Genomic DNA, 15,743 nt, shown 5'->3' with positions numbered 1-15,743 from the left:
TTTGGTGTAATTCTTTTCCATTTGATTCTTAGCAGATAAAATGTTTCTTCAAATTATTTAGATGCAAAACTGAATTCATGCATGGTTGCTGGAAGAACAACCAGATGGCTTTATAAATGTTTCACATTACAGTAGTTCCCCAGTTAACTTCAGAAACATTTCTCTCTTTCTCTCTATATATAAAAGGAAATCCTGGAATGGAAAGCAAATGCAAGGCTACGATACGTGATAATCTTGAAAGACATTTAAAAGACCCGCGAGAACAAGGAGACTTGCCACTGTGCGTCTCGTGGGGACCGTAAACATGAGACTTGGTGCCAAGAGATTGTTCCAGGGCCGTAGCAAAAAGGACAGCGGCTGTACAGGCTTTAAAAAGATCGAAGGGTAGCGCGACACCAGCTACCCCAAACGAACGCGAGCAGCATTATACATCCTGCAAGAAAGAATTCAAACATGCCCGGGGCCAGAAATAAAAGACAGGTATTGCTTTTACAAAGTCATGCAAGACCAGGCAGTGAGCCATCATTTAAAACAAGTCAACAGACCTCTAATCTAGCAGTTGCTGGATTGCTTTTGGCAGGCAAGCATCATGTGCTCGGAGCTCTTAAAACAATGACATGCGAAAGGCAGAAGAGGCAGCTAGCAAGCAGGAAAAAGACAGTAAATGATCCAAAGGCATATCCTTACCGTACGTTCAGCCGCAACACCCTTCACAACATGAGCAGTATTATACGTCTGGGAAGAAAGAGATGTAAACACGTGCGGGGCAGGAAATAAAGAAACAAGTATTGTTTTTATAAAAGGTTTTAAAGTAAAAGTGAAAATAATGCATACAGTATGTAACAATTCACCAGAAAATAACAGTCTCTTTAAATTGTAGATTGCCTGCCTAAGGTAAAGTCATCCCTGATGAATGGGGAAGTGGGAATGAGGGGTTCTTTCATCGGATTAGCGCAATTTCAGATGTTGAATGACAAAATGGGGGAGGCAGCTTGATGAATGAGGTCTCCAGGACTTAAAACAAATCCAAATCATATTATGTGATATCATCTAATGTGAAATTATACTCCGTACTTCTAGAATTTTTATTTTTATATTGTATTGAGGATTTATTCTGTTCTATGTATTGTACTGTACGGCTCAGAATTAAGACAATGAGTAAAATGACAAACTAGAACTTCATAAAGACGTTTACAAACGTTGACGCTAAACATATGCAGAGCAGGTTAAAGACTATGAAACCAGTGAAATTAGAAAGGCAAAAAAAAAAAACAAAAAAAAAAACGGCGCTATATACATGTGGAGAAAGTTAAAGGATATGAAAGTAGGAAAATTAGAAAATATAAAAAAAGAAAGTAAAGATCGCAGTAGCGCAAACAAACAAACTGCCTCATTTAACTATGCACCAGTCTAACTTTGGTTTTGCACAATAATTACTACACTATTGCACCTTAACACTTAATTCTACTTTATTCACATAATTTTGCTTATTTATTATGTTCTATTATACTGTTTTCTTTCAATCTATGACTTTTTGTTAATTTAACTGATATTCTTCTAACTTTGCACAGTTTTTGATAAGCAGATCAGGATGCATTTCACTGCGTGTTGTCCTGTATAACTATGCATGTGACAAATAAATAATCTTGAGAATTTCAAAACGGAGTTTACCACACATGCATTTATTGGTTACTTTGTTAGTGTATATATATTTATCTGTCTGCTTATTTAAAAAGCTACATTTACCCCAGGAGTCAAAAACGTTCTGTCTAGCCCTTGTACAAAAACCTAGACAAAAGCTGGGGTATCACCTTGGTAACCCCATGTACCTTTGGAACTGTGAGAGGAAAATAGCATGACTTTACAGACAGGAGTCCAATGCAGAACTCTACTTACTTTTTTACTTTGTAAAAAAAAATTATTAACTGATGATGATATAAATCATTTTGTCTGTGCTGAAATTCCAAACAGAGAAACCTGTCCTGACCTTATTAAAAAGACAAGCAAAACACGCAGCTCGCCAGCAGATGATCCGACTGCTTCTCCTTGCGTGCGTTCAGCCACCCTAAACCCCCTTCACAATGCGAGCAGCAGAGACACAAAGTGGCAAAAGGATAGCTGCTGTACAGGCTTTAAAATGATCAACAGGCAGCGCGACAGAAGCAGTAGAAAGACAGCAGATGATCCGAAGGCATCTCTTTCGGATGCGTTCAGCCGCCCCCCTTCACAATGCAAGCAGCATGATACGTCCTTCGAGAAAGAGATTTAACCATGCCCGCGGCCGGAAATAAAGTACAAGTATTGTTTTTACAACGTCACGTGAGACAAGGCATTGAGACATCATTTAAAACAAGTCCACGGACATCTAACCTAGCAGTTGTTGGATATGCTTTTGGCATACACGCTTCATGTGCTCCCAGCTCTTAAAACAACGACAAGTGACAAGAAAAACACGCAGCTCGCCAGCAGCAAAAAGCCAGCAGATGATCCGACCGCTTCTCCTTAGCGTGCGTGCAGCCACCCTATCCCCCCCACCATTCACAACGTGAGCGGCAGAGACACGAAGTGGCAAAAAGACAGCTGCTGTACAGGCTTTGAAATGATCGGGCAGCGAGACAAGCAGAACAGGCAGCTCGCCAGCAGCAGAAAGACAGCAGATGATTCGACGGCATCTCCTTAGCGTGCGTTCAGCTGCACCCCCTTCACAACGCAAGCAGCGTTATATGTTCTGCGAGAAAGAGATGGAACCACGCCCGGGGCTGGAATAAAGGACAAGTGTTATTTTTACAAAAGTTTTAAAGTAAAAGTAAAAATAATGCATATGTAACAATTCCCATGAAAATAACAATCTTTTTAAATTGTATATCCGGTAAACCAAACCGGGTGGGCGAGTGAAGCGAGCAGGGGGCAGAGCCCCCTAGTAACATTAAATAATAATATTAGGGAACACTGTTTTGGCTATGTGTCTTTTTTCACTTTTCTTGCACATAGTTACATAACTCACTCTCAAAAAAAATAATTTTCTATCACTCATTATCATTGAAATTAATTGTTTGATTTGTTGAAAAGAAAGTGATTTGCGAAATTCTTTGATTGGTAAATTTGCTGAAAGATTGTGTTATTTGATTGGTTCAAAAACAGCAAATTAATTTTGAAAATCTCTATGTGTCACATATTTTTCTGATTAGCCAGTCTTTTTACTTCAGAGAGACTCCCTGCTAGGAAAAAAGAAGCCGTAAAACTGAGCAATCAGAGCATGGTGATGGCACATGAAACTGTATGATGATGAAAGATACAAATATAAATTTGGACTCCAAAGGAAACGGGAACCATAATCAACTGAAAGCTGAGGGTCAGGAATTCAGAAAATAGTTGGCCTGCCCATTCATTCATTCTTAAATATGCAACCCTATAAAGAAGAAATATTTAAGAAGAAAAGGCTGACTAACAACCAAAAACCAGACAGGCAGAAGGTATGAAACACAGTTAATAGAATTCAGAGCACATCGTAATTACACCGTGTTGGATGTTTTCTGGTATATGTAAACAAATCTTAATCTTACTTTGCTGCTGTCATGTCACACTCTTGGACATCTCCAATGCAAACCTTTTGAGTCTGCACCCCTTGTGAAGTCTGGCCATGCCTCCAGTGTTCAATTTGGCACCAGTCAACCCACAGTGTGAAGACTGCATTTGGCCATTAACTCTCTCTTTGTGTTGCATGGCAACTGTAAATATTTAGCAGTTTCTTGATGCTATTTTGCCCTTTGCCTCTTATGCTTAAAAATGATTGTAACATTCACTGTGGCCTGTAATCTGTAATCCATGTGTTTTTTGACCTTGATTGAATTTTGACCATAATGCCTTTATTTTTAACTGTGTCCTCTTCTGCTCTTTGCATTTGGTTATTTTAATGACCATTTTATTTTGGTCTGAACTCATTTACTCATTCTCCAGTTGTCATTCTCATTAATAATAATAATCCTATAATTGCTTTCTCTGGTATGTCTGTACTTTCACATTCATGAGTGGCAGCATTCTTAAAAGCGAAGATACAGAACATTTTGATCAGGGCTGAGTGTGGAGTGACAGGTATTTTGTGTACCATGTCTTTGTTCTGAGTACTTTTTCTTTTTCCTTGAATTTTCATGTTTTATATTGTTGATTTCATTGTTTTTTTAATTTTTGACTGTCCCAGATTTTATGTCCGCTCATATTGCAGAAACCATATATAAATCAATGAATTAAAGAGGGCCAGATGCTACACGCCACTGACTCTTTTCTGTGGATGATATTAACAGATTGGGAAAAGATCAAAGTGTTTACATTTTCCAATGTGATTCCCCTTTTTAGCATCAATGATATTTGTAATTATCATATCTTCAAATGTCTATAAAAAAGAAGTATTACATTAGCAGTGACGGCTGAAATAACAACCTGTACAAAGCATCAAATAATATAAATCATAACCTCTTACAAAACACTCACAGAATCTATAAACAAATTTAAATAATAAAGCTAGAGAAAAAGATCATTCAGAGGATGAATATTCAATTGCTGGTATAAAAGACTGAATGGATAAATGTGCAATAATAGATTGGAACGCAGCACTAGCGATCAACAAAATAAAACCAGTTTGATCTCAGAAGTAAATTATGTGAATCCAGAATAGCCTGGGTTTATTTGGCTACTCTGAAGATGGCTTATTTAAGTCTATGCTTTCAGTGGTTGCTGTTCCCAACTTCATTTTGTTTTAGGCAACAGCAGGCAAAGGAGAAGAATTGCTGGATTGATTAGGCTTCAACAGTCATTGCACTTTAGTTTCCTGCTTTGTTTGGTCTTTTCTTCTTTCTCTGCACTTTGGTTTCTTGTATTCCTCGTCCTCCTTTCAGCCTCGTCCATTCCCATGATCAGCGGCTTTTACAGATTTTTGCTGTCCCTAGAAACAGCCAGATGGTAATCCAGAAATCCTACCCACTGAGGGGATATCAGTCAATTTCTGGTCTTGTCAATCCAACTTCTTTTATAAATGGAGAAGAACTTCCTGCACTTCTTTTTCTGTAATGGAATACACTGAGATGATATCATGCTGACTTGTAATGGAGCCAAGATTATATTTGGTTTATTTATTTTTCCTGGATGAATTTATTTATTCTTGTTAACCTGCTGTGGTACTTGTGTCACTTGTGTAACAGTTGCAAGTTACTAATCCAGTCCATGGGATGTTCCACCTGGCACATTGCGGGTCTTGGTGATCAGGAACAAAAGTATTTAATCTTAACTTTATATCATCTTGCATGTATTTATGATAATGTAATATGTCTTGGAGAGGGTTCACTGCCCATTGACCTAGGTCATCAGAGCTCTGACTTTATCTAACTTTCTCTGTTTAAACCAACCATAGTTATCCAAAGGTTTATTTTTCTAGAAACGCTAGTAACTGAATTTTGTTTCTTCTTTTTTGTTTTCAACTTCAGTAACAAAGGACAATATATATGGTTTTAAGTGCCAAACATAGTAAGTTAATGGTAAATAGTAAATTCACAATTGTTTGCTTAATTTGAATAGAATGTAAATTTCACATAAATACATACATAATGTAAGATTATGTTTTACAACCAAAAGCTAATGTGTCAATGGAATGCTCTAAAGGTTCTGCTATACTTCTGATTTGACAATGGAATGAACTCAGGTTGTTAGATAGACAGGTACAGTAGATAGAAACATAACATGTTAGAAAGATTGAAAACTGTAGAGGAATATAGTTTTCTCACCCTATGTCAAAACATAGGTCATAGCATGTTTAATAACATAGAAACTTAAAGAAATGTTACCATAACACTGAAGCCTTAAACATAACATCACAGACAAGATGGTTTTTCTTTTTTTGTGTGTATAATCAATTTTTCACATTATATATTTTGTATTATTGTTGTGTGGAAAATTCATTTCTGTCATTTGTATTCCTGATTTACTTGTTTTATCACTACTCACAGCTTGTGACCTTTTTGGCTCAACTCCCTCTTCACCATGACTGACCGGTAAACTACTGCCTAATTGTAAACGCTGCTCCGATTTGCCTGTTGCTCTACTGCTCACTTTTTCCATCACTCGTATAAAAGATCCTAAGATACTTAAACATCTTTACTTGAGACTGCACCTCTCTCCCAGTCCAGAAAAGGCACTCCACCCTTTTCTGGCTGAAAACCATGACCTTGAACTTGGACGTGCTGACCCCAAACATGCTAGAGAGATTACATGTCTTGGCTGGTCTAGAAATGCCTCATTATCCCTCTGAAGGATTTGGAGGAGGTGGCATGGAAAAGACACATCTGGGCATCATTGCTTAGACTGCTGCCCCCACAACTCTTTACTGGATAATTGAGAGAAAATGTATGTATGTATGTATGGATGGATGGATAGATGTCTTTTCTTGCCTTGCTCACTCCCTGACCATGTAAATACCTATATAAATAGCATTTTCTTATATATTGACAACACGGAATCATTGCTCTCCACCTTGATCAATGAAATGTAAATACTTACCAGCATCCATCATCAGGGCACATAGACAGAATCTAATAATGATGAAATGAGCAAGAAGTCATATATTATTGGCTTCTCCTGTATGAGGCCTCTGTTGTCTCCTCCTTCTGAAATGACCACATTCCATTTTAGTTTTAGACCCCCCTATTTTTCTAAAGCCACTTTTGTTTATGGTCTTGTTTTCTTTTTTTCAAAGTAACCTCTGTCTTCTTGTAGTAATCAAACTCACTCTGGTGCTGAGATTCTAACAGCCAAAAATATTATGCTCCTCACAGCCCTTCCAGGTTGAGTAAAGAAGGAAGGAAAGAGTTCCGCAATTTAAATTCCATCAACAACTATTCACATGGTTTAGGTGACTGTTTGAATTCAGCTAAAACTGTCCCATACTCTGTACTTGTGTAGTTGTCATTTTAAAAGAAGTGTTAGTTAAGTGATTGAGCCATAAAAAGCTTTATAGTTTTGTATATAATTAAATAGTACTCAAATATTGATAATATTACACTGTTTATAGACTGAAGTATTCTTGTAACTCAGGGGAACTATAAAAGAAAGAACAGAGCCGTCTTTTTTCTTAGAAGACTGCATTCCTTTAATGTGAGTAGATAGATAGATAGATAGATAGATAGATAGATAGATAGATAGATAGATAGATAGATAGATAGATAGATAGATAGATAGATAGATAGATAGATAGATAGATAGATAGATAGATAGATAGATACTTTATTAATCCCAATGGGAAATTCACATTCTCCAGCAGCAGCATACTGATACAATAAATAATATTAAATTAAAGAATGATAATAATGCAGGTGAAAAACAGACAATAACTTTGTATAATGTTAAATGTTAACGTTTACCCCCCTGGGTGGAATTGAAGAGTCGCATAGTTTGGGGGAGGAACGATCTCCTCAATCTGTCAGTGGAGCAGGACAGTGACAGCAGTCTGTCGCTGAAGCTGCTCTTCTGTCTGGAGATGACACTGTTTAGTGGATGCAGTGGATTCTCCATAATTGATAGGAGCCTGCTGAGCTCCCTTCGCTCTGCCACAGATGTTAAACTGTCCAGCTCCATGCCAACAATAGAGCCTGCCTTCCTCACCAGTTTGTCCAGGCGTGAGGCGTCTTTCCTCTTAATGCTGCCTCCCCAGCACACCACCGCGTAGAAGAGGGCGCTCGCCACAACTGTCTGATAGAACATCTGGAGCATCTTATTGCAGATGTTGAAGGACGACAGCCTTCTAAGGAAGTATAGCCGGCTCTGTCCTTTCTTGCACAGCGCATCAGTATTGGCAGTCCAGTCTAATTTATCATCCAGCTGCACTCCCAGATATTTATAGGTTTGCACCATCTGCACATAGTCACCTTTGATGATCACGGAGTCTATGAGGGGTCTGGGCCTCCTAAAATCCACCACCAGCTCCTTGGTTTTGCTGGTGTTCAGTTGTAGGTGGTTTGAGTCGCACCATTTAACAAAGTCATTGATTAGGTCCCTATACTCCTCCTCCAGCCCATTCCTGATGCAGCCCACGATAGCAGTGTCATCAGCAAACTTTTGCACATGGCAGGACTCTGAGTTGTATTGGAAGTCCGATGTATATAGGCTGAACAGGACTGGAGAAAGTACAGTCCCTTGTGGCGCTCCTGTGTTGCTGACCACAATGTCAGACGTGCAGTTCCCAAGACGCACATACTGAGGTCTGTCTTTAAGATAGTCCACGATCCATGCCACTAGGTATGAATCTAATCCCATCTCTGTCAGCTTGTCCCTAAGGAGCAGAGGTTGAATTGTGTTGAAGGCGCTAGAGAAGTCTAGAAACATAATTCTTACAGCACCACTGCCTCTGTCCAAGTGAGAGAGGGATCGGTGTAGCATATAGATGATGGCATCCTCGGCTCCCACCTTCTCCTGATATGCAAACTGCAGAGGGTCGAGGGCGTGTTGAACCTGTGGCCTAAGGTGGTGAAGCAGCAGCCTCTCCATGGTCTTCATCACATGTGATGTCAGAGCAATAGGCCGAAAGTCATTCAGCTCACTAGGACGTGATACCTTTGGGACTGGGGTGATACAAGATGTTTTCCAAAGCCTCGGGACTCTCCCCTGTTCCAGGCTCAGGTTGAAGTTGCGCTGTAGAGGACCTCCCAGCTCCGATGCACAGACCTTCAGTAGTCGTGGCAATACTCCATCTGGACCCGCTGCTTTACTGGCACGAAGTCTCCTCAGCTCTCTGCTCACTTGCGCTGTTGTAATTATGGGTGGGGATGTCTCTCCTATGCTGGTATCAGCAGAAGGATGAGTGGAGGGTGCAGTACTCCGAGGTGAGAGTGAGAGTGGGTTAGGGTGGTCAGACCTGTTAAAGAAGAGTAGTGACATCCTTTACATATTCTATAACTCTTTGATGGCAAGTGCAGTTTTCTAAACTGTGGGGTGCTGGGCCAGTAAACTCTCTTCAAGAGAGGCAGGTTCATTTGTGGGATACGCTCTTGAGGTAATAGTAGAGGAGAGAATGAGACACACTATCTTAACCCAAGAAATTATTAAGCAGAACTATGTAAAGAAACACTACTGGGACTCCTTTTATACCAATGGCAATTCACCTTATAATACTTCACTGTGACTGTAACTGCTTTTTTATCTTTAGCCAAGTCAGGTGTTTTACTTTCATTTTAGTATCTGGTGTGTATTTGAAGGAGATTGTTGTTGTTTGTTATATTTATTTAATGAGCTTTTGTAACAATCAAAATTTACCACTTGGGGCAAATAAAGTAATATCTATCTGTCTGTCCATCTGTCCATCCATCAATCTTCAAAACTTGCTTCTTTCATTGTAGGGTTTTAGGGTGGTAAGGTTTTTCTTGGTACAACTGACAATGCCAGTTGTAAATCAGTGACTCATATAGATTACTCCTCACATCTTGTGCAGGTTTATGTATAATGTGTGTATATGTAGATGTGTATATATGAATATAACTAATGCATCTTTGTGTTACCTGCACCACATATAGTAAATTGGATTTAGCCCAGGTCACTGGGTAAAGGTACACATTTCTCCTATTATAACAGAAGACTCAAGTTTTCATTAATTGTTTTCAGGGAATATATACAACTACTGGGTGATATGGTAGTATTGCTGCAGCCTTGCAAAAAGGAGACTGATGTTCACATCCCAGGTGCTCCCTGTGTGGAGTTTTAGGGTTCTACCCTTATCTGCATGGGTTTCCTCTGGGTGCTCTGGTTTCCTCCAACAGTCCAAAAACATGCAGGTTAGGTAAACTGGTATTGCTAAATTGGCCCTAGGGTGTGTGTGTGTGTGTGCGTGTGCGTGTGCGTGTGTGTGTGTGTGTGTGTGTGTGCATGTGTTTTCACCCAATGATAGGCAGGTTAACTGTTTAGGTGTTGTTTCTACTTTCTGCCCAGTGATTGCTGGGATGGGCTCCAGCTGCAGTGGAACTTTGACCCAAATAATTGACTTAAGAAAATGGATGAATTGATATGCTGTATAACTATTGAAGGAGATAAGACTGTGTATGAGAAATAAAATACCATTTTGAGCAATATTAAATAGAAATGAAAGTAATAAATTCAGAGTTGTTTACAAAAAAAGAATTCTTTCCAAATTTATATGCAGTCAGCGAGTCTAAAGGAGGCAGTGTCTATCCTGCAAGTATTAAATAATATTCTCAGATAAGAAATTAATCCATTACTGTCTATGTTCACATACAGGCATCTACATCTCACCATATTTGGCCAATTTAGATGTGTAAATATCGTTTGGAATCTGGGAGTGAGAAAGCCAGGGTACATAGGAAACCCACAGAGACATGGTGAGTGTAAGGTCCACACGCACAGTGAACAGTTCAGAGTTTGAACCCAGGAGCTCTATCCATGGTACCTCAGAATAATTGCATTAATTGTAAGTTCCTCAAGTGGTATGTATAACACAGGTTTTAAAAAATATTTACATTCCCCTACATGTAACAAACAAATTAGGATGCTTTTCTATTTGTATTGTCAGAGAAAAGTGATTTGTGCACTAGTACTATGGTAATTTGTATGCAATACATTATAAAATTTCTGTCCACTGCTAACTTGCATTTCCTCTTTAGTAACTGCTTTTACAGCAAATATACTGCAGTTTGGTTAAACATAACACCTTAACTGTCACAGATGTTTTGTGTAAAGATACCCCCAAATAAATAGAAAGGCTGGCTCAATAAATCTAAGAGTTGATTTCATTTTTTTCTTGCATAAACCCAAGCACACCCATAAACATTACATACTAGGAAAAAAAAAAACTGCGAGCCATGCATTTTAAATAGATTTAAATAGGTTCACACTGAACAAAAAGCTTATGTTAGAGATGGAATTCCAGCAGATACACAACCTCTTTTCTTAGTCAGCATTGGTAGACAACGCCAAATCTCAAAAGGGCTACTGTATATCGCTGGCTTGGATTAAAGGGCTGTGTGAGTGAATGGAGATGATTTCCCAGCCATGTGGTTTACACTTAACAGCTTGGAAGCATTACTTTGTGGCTTTTCTGCACCTCAAAATATTATATTAAGCTTCATAAAGATTTTAGGTTAGCTCAGAGTAAATTAGAAAAGGCATTTTATATGGGATGGGAGAAATGTAGACCACCATGCTTGGCCTTGGCTTCGGTTTTAATCACATCCATATGTACCTAGACAAATTTAATGTATCATTATCATTTTTATCTGTGTGGACTGAGGCATCTACTTGAAATGTTACCACTTGTAGCTTGTAGACTAACTTTTTTTGATTTGCGGGATTGACTGTTTTATACCTTTAGCTGACAATTGTAAGAATTTTGCTGGATTTATTGGTCTCATTGTCCCTTAGTTATTTCAGGATAGTTATAAGCACTGTTTTTGGTTATGCATATTTAATTTAAATGTTTTCTCATGTTAAAAGTATGACAAAAATTCAGTACAAAATTATTTTGTGAAAAATATTACTCTAATGAAAAATCTCAGGATATCAATCAATTCAAGACATGAGATCATGATTTTTTAATTGAATTTCTGAAAATTCTTGAAGGTTTTGCAGTGGTTCAAGATGAGGATTATTAGTTGTTTGGTGGTGTTCACATTACATGTCCAACACCAGTCAATAAGATATATGCTGAGCCCGCCCCTTCCCCAATGAGTGCAAAGTCACACCCAAATAATATAAAATATTAACCACACTGAAAATGTACATTTTTTTCTGCATGTAGTTGTTGTATTGTGGATAAACTCCCTCCTCCTTATTTATAAGTGCTCCGATAGGTGAGATGTCTAGCAATTTCAATGATTGCTAATTGTGCTGTTACTGGAAATTGTGCTCACGTCAAGATTTATGAAGGTATGACATCTTATTTTGAGATTTTCTACACTTTTTCCAACTTAAGCTTTGTTTAATATTTAAAGACCTATTCCATTGTCAAATCCTTTAAACCCTCTATAGAGGAAAAACATACTGTTTTTATGGATTTTTATGGAGGATTTTATGGAGTAAAGGTACAGAATGCAGTGACAGTGTATTGACTAAGATTTATAGGTGAAATTGAGTACCTGTATATTTGGGATTGCATGATGATTGCATCATGGAATGATAGAAACATTTTGTAGTTATTTTGTGGTTTAGTACATTTAACATGTTTGAGCTCCCTCTGCAGAAGTATATTTTGCAGGGAGAACAGAGAGACAAAGAGTATGAAAGTGTATAAAGTGTAAAACTCAGCACTTATTCAGAGGAGTGATTCTGGGCTGTTTTCATCTTCTCTGTTAAGTCACTGTAGATGTAGCTGATGATCATCCCACTGTCCCATCCTAAGGTTTCGGCACATTTAACAAAGAACAGAGATAATTTAAATTTATGTAAAAAGATCTGCATCTAATTCAGAAAACAACATACGGATATGACCAGACTTCTGAAGGTAGATTTTCTTTTTTCCGGTAATTGTTAGTGGCAGCCCATAGTAAAAATACATAGAAGTGAAGTATTTCATTTAGGGACCCAGTATCACATGTACAGATTGACGGAGGTGCAGAATTGTATCTGGAGTATTGTGTATAGTTCTGGTCACCATGCTACAACAAAGATATAACATCACTTGAAGCTTTGTAGAGGACCGTAACCAAGTGCATCTCATGAATTAAGGACATGTCCTAATCTTACAAGCTTTAGAGTATTAAAAATGTTAAGTCTCGAGTAGAGGAGGCTGTGTGGGGACCTAATCCAAATCTTCAGAATTACCAAAGGCATTAATAAAAAATGTTCAGCAAATGATACCAGTGGATATTAGAGGGAAATGTATTTAAAACTGAATCCAGGAAGCACTTCTTTATGAGTTAGGGCAATCTGGAACTACTGAGTCATGTAGTTAAAGCTAAAACCTTGACAACCCTTATGTATTTGGATCACATATAGGATATCTTAGCTATTACCTATGCAAACCATCTTGATAGACTGAACTGCCTCCTCTTGATGGTCATATTTCTTATGTTTCATATATGTCTTAATGGAAAGCACTGCCATTAATATCACACTGGACAAATTAAGGAAAAAAAGACATAAGGATAGGGGTGGCATCATTTATGTGGGCTGGTTGGTGATTACAATGGTGAGGGAGGATAATGAAGAAAAAAAAGATAAAGAAGTGCCATTACGTAAACACCCATGGGCTCTACCTCTTTCTTTTCCATTGCAGTGGGAGAATGAAAGAGAACAGAAGTTGGTGCTGTTAAGATTTGGGTTCATTTTTAATATTTTCCTTATTGTTCTAAACTATTTTCAAGATTGTTTATTTGCCGTTAATAGGAATCTTGGCTCACTTATTCTGATATTCATTTTTTTGTTTTGTATTTCCAAAGCATTCACGTCTTTTCTAATGGCATTTTGTTTTTTTATGGGCAGTTCCTTTTTGAAGTTTTCTTCATACTGCTATTGGAGCAGTTGCCACCAGGTGATTAACAGCAGTTGAAACCTGTTATCTCATTGGGTTAACAGTTTAAAGGCTAGTGCCTGAGATTGAACATTCAACTAAAGATTGAAAGTAAGTGATTTTTAATATTTGTATGTGTATTATTGGTTAAGAATTCCTGGTCTAGATCTATTTGCTTTGTTTTCTCTACTTCATTTCAAGCTTAGCATTTTGGCTTCATTATTAGGTTTAACTGAGCGCTGCTTTTGACTTCGGCTTGTTAATTTATATTATCTTGTTCTCAAATCAAATGAAATCTACCTCCTGGTTGTCTTAGGCAGGACAACATTTCAAATCTTAAAATGTGGGTCCCTGAGGTGGGCCACCTGATGTTTAGAATTAGTGAGATGGATTTTGAACAACAGACACAATACAAACAAATCTCAGTCTGCATAAAATATTAATTGTCTAAAGAATATTTCTTTCCTCTATTGTACCGTGATTTCCTTGTTTTATTATCTATTGATTACTAGTACTATGCGGAGCTATTTAACAGCAAAAACCACAACAACTCCCACCACATTGGAAATATGATTGTTCCTTCAAATAATTACTGGCTGCCCTGCTTCCAAAGGGAGAAGTCTGTGCCTTTTCTGAATTAGACAGCATGTCAACAGAAGAATATACAAAATAAAATTTAAAGAATAGTTTTATTGGACTGTCTAGCAGTCATATTGGGGCTGGATTTTTCTTTTCCTGCAAATTAAACAAAATTACTGTAAAAACAACTTTCCTCCCCTCACCCTTTGAAATACATAAAATTAGATTTACCTAGTGCATAATAATCTCATTTGAAATAGAGAAGGAGAGAAGTGGAAAATTAAATGATGCCACATGAATTAGGTAATACAAATATGCAATATTTCTGTCATTCATAAACAACATTAATTGTGATATTTTGGGAAATTTTGTCCAGATCTATATTGATAATATACTAATTTTTTCTAAGGATTTGAAAACATACACTGATCGAGTAAGAAAGATGCTACAATGGTTAAGAGAAAAATCTCCTTTTCATGGTGTAAGAAAAGTTTGAATTTCTTCAAGATAGAGTACTATGCCTTGGTTTAAAAATAAAAAATAATTTTCACTATGAATATGTCTAAGGTGTCACCTATTCCACATTGGAAAGCCCCATAGAGTCTGAAATAGGTGCAGTGAATCCTAAAGTTTTCTAACTACAGTAATCCCTCGCTACTTCGCGGTTCACTTTTCGCAGATTCACGACTTCGCGGGTTTTTAAATACAAGTGATTGCCCGCCTATCGCGGAAGTTATGTTTCAGACCCATCAGCAACAGGAGAAAATCCGCGATATAGAAAGACCATATAAATAAACATTTTTATAGTTTAAGCCTTAAAATGCCCATCCCACATGCTTTAAACACATGTAAACTTATAAAACACACTTTGTTAACACATATGATATGTGGATGTCGGGCTAAGGATATGAGTAATATCTCACTATTATAAAACATTTTAACTTCACGCAAGACAAGACAGTGAGACAGGAAAATTGGTGATGTACAGGCTTTTAAATTATTGACACGCAGAGCGACAAGCAGCACAAAGCCAGCACAAAGTCGACTTCTCCTTAGCGTTCATTCAGCTCCCCACCCCCTTGACAATGCGAGGTGGCAGGAGCGTACTGCGCTTCCGGGGAGGGAGGGGTTTGAGCGAAGGTGCGTTCAGCTCTCACATACCCACACACACACACACACACACACATACACACTCCTCGCGCAGAGCGACAAGCACGCATTTTGGCAGAAGCAGCACAAAGTCCATTTCTGCTCAGCGTGAGTTCAGCTGCCCCCCTTCACAAAGCGAGTGCAGACACATTGACGTCTGATCGCTGCGTGCAGTGTGCAGTGTTGGTCTGAGGTGTTTAAGAATGTAGAAAGTGTTTAAGAGCATAGGAAGTGTTTATAAGAGCGTGGGAAAGGTTAACAAGAGAGTGAGAAAGGTTTATAAGAGTGTGGGAAGGGTTTATAAAGCCTTAAAATATGTATAAATAATAAAATAAATATATGTCGCTACTTCGCGGATTTTCACCTATCGCGGGGGGCTCTGGAACGTAACCCCTGCGATAGGTGAGGGATTACTGTACTACTAGTTTTTTAAACTTAAGTAATGTGATTTTTCCCTATTACATTGATGAGAAGGAGTCATAAAAAATTCAGTTGAAATCTATAGGCACAACAGGCAGTT

General features: G+C 38.0%; 1 protein-coding gene across 5 annotated transcripts in view; it reads left to right on the top strand.

Annotated features, from left to right (window-relative positions):
• The window catches only part of LOC114653568 (uncharacterized), an 89,658-nt gene that overhangs the window by 31,948 nt on the left and 41,967 nt on the right, over positions 1–15,743 (top strand). For 3 of the 5 annotated variants that reach the window (XR_003716535.2, XR_007935300.1, XR_007935299.1), the window contains 2 exons: positions 10,270–10,370; positions 13,468–13,606. The gene's annotated coding sequence lies outside the window, so the exon portion shown is untranslated. The remainder of the gene's footprint in view (positions 1–10,269; positions 10,371–13,467; positions 13,607–15,743) is intronic. The other 2 variants (XR_003716536.2, XR_007935301.1) reach the window with 1 other exon arrangement.

The sequence above is a fragment of the Erpetoichthys calabaricus genome, chromosome 6 (assembly GCF_900747795.2).
Source record: "Erpetoichthys calabaricus chromosome 6, fErpCal1.3, whole genome shotgun sequence".
Classification (NCBI taxonomy): Eukaryota; Metazoa; Chordata; class Cladistia; order Polypteriformes; family Polypteridae; genus Erpetoichthys; species Erpetoichthys calabaricus.
Note: the sequence above shows the minus strand (reverse complement) of the source record. Positions and strands in the feature narration are given on the sequence as shown.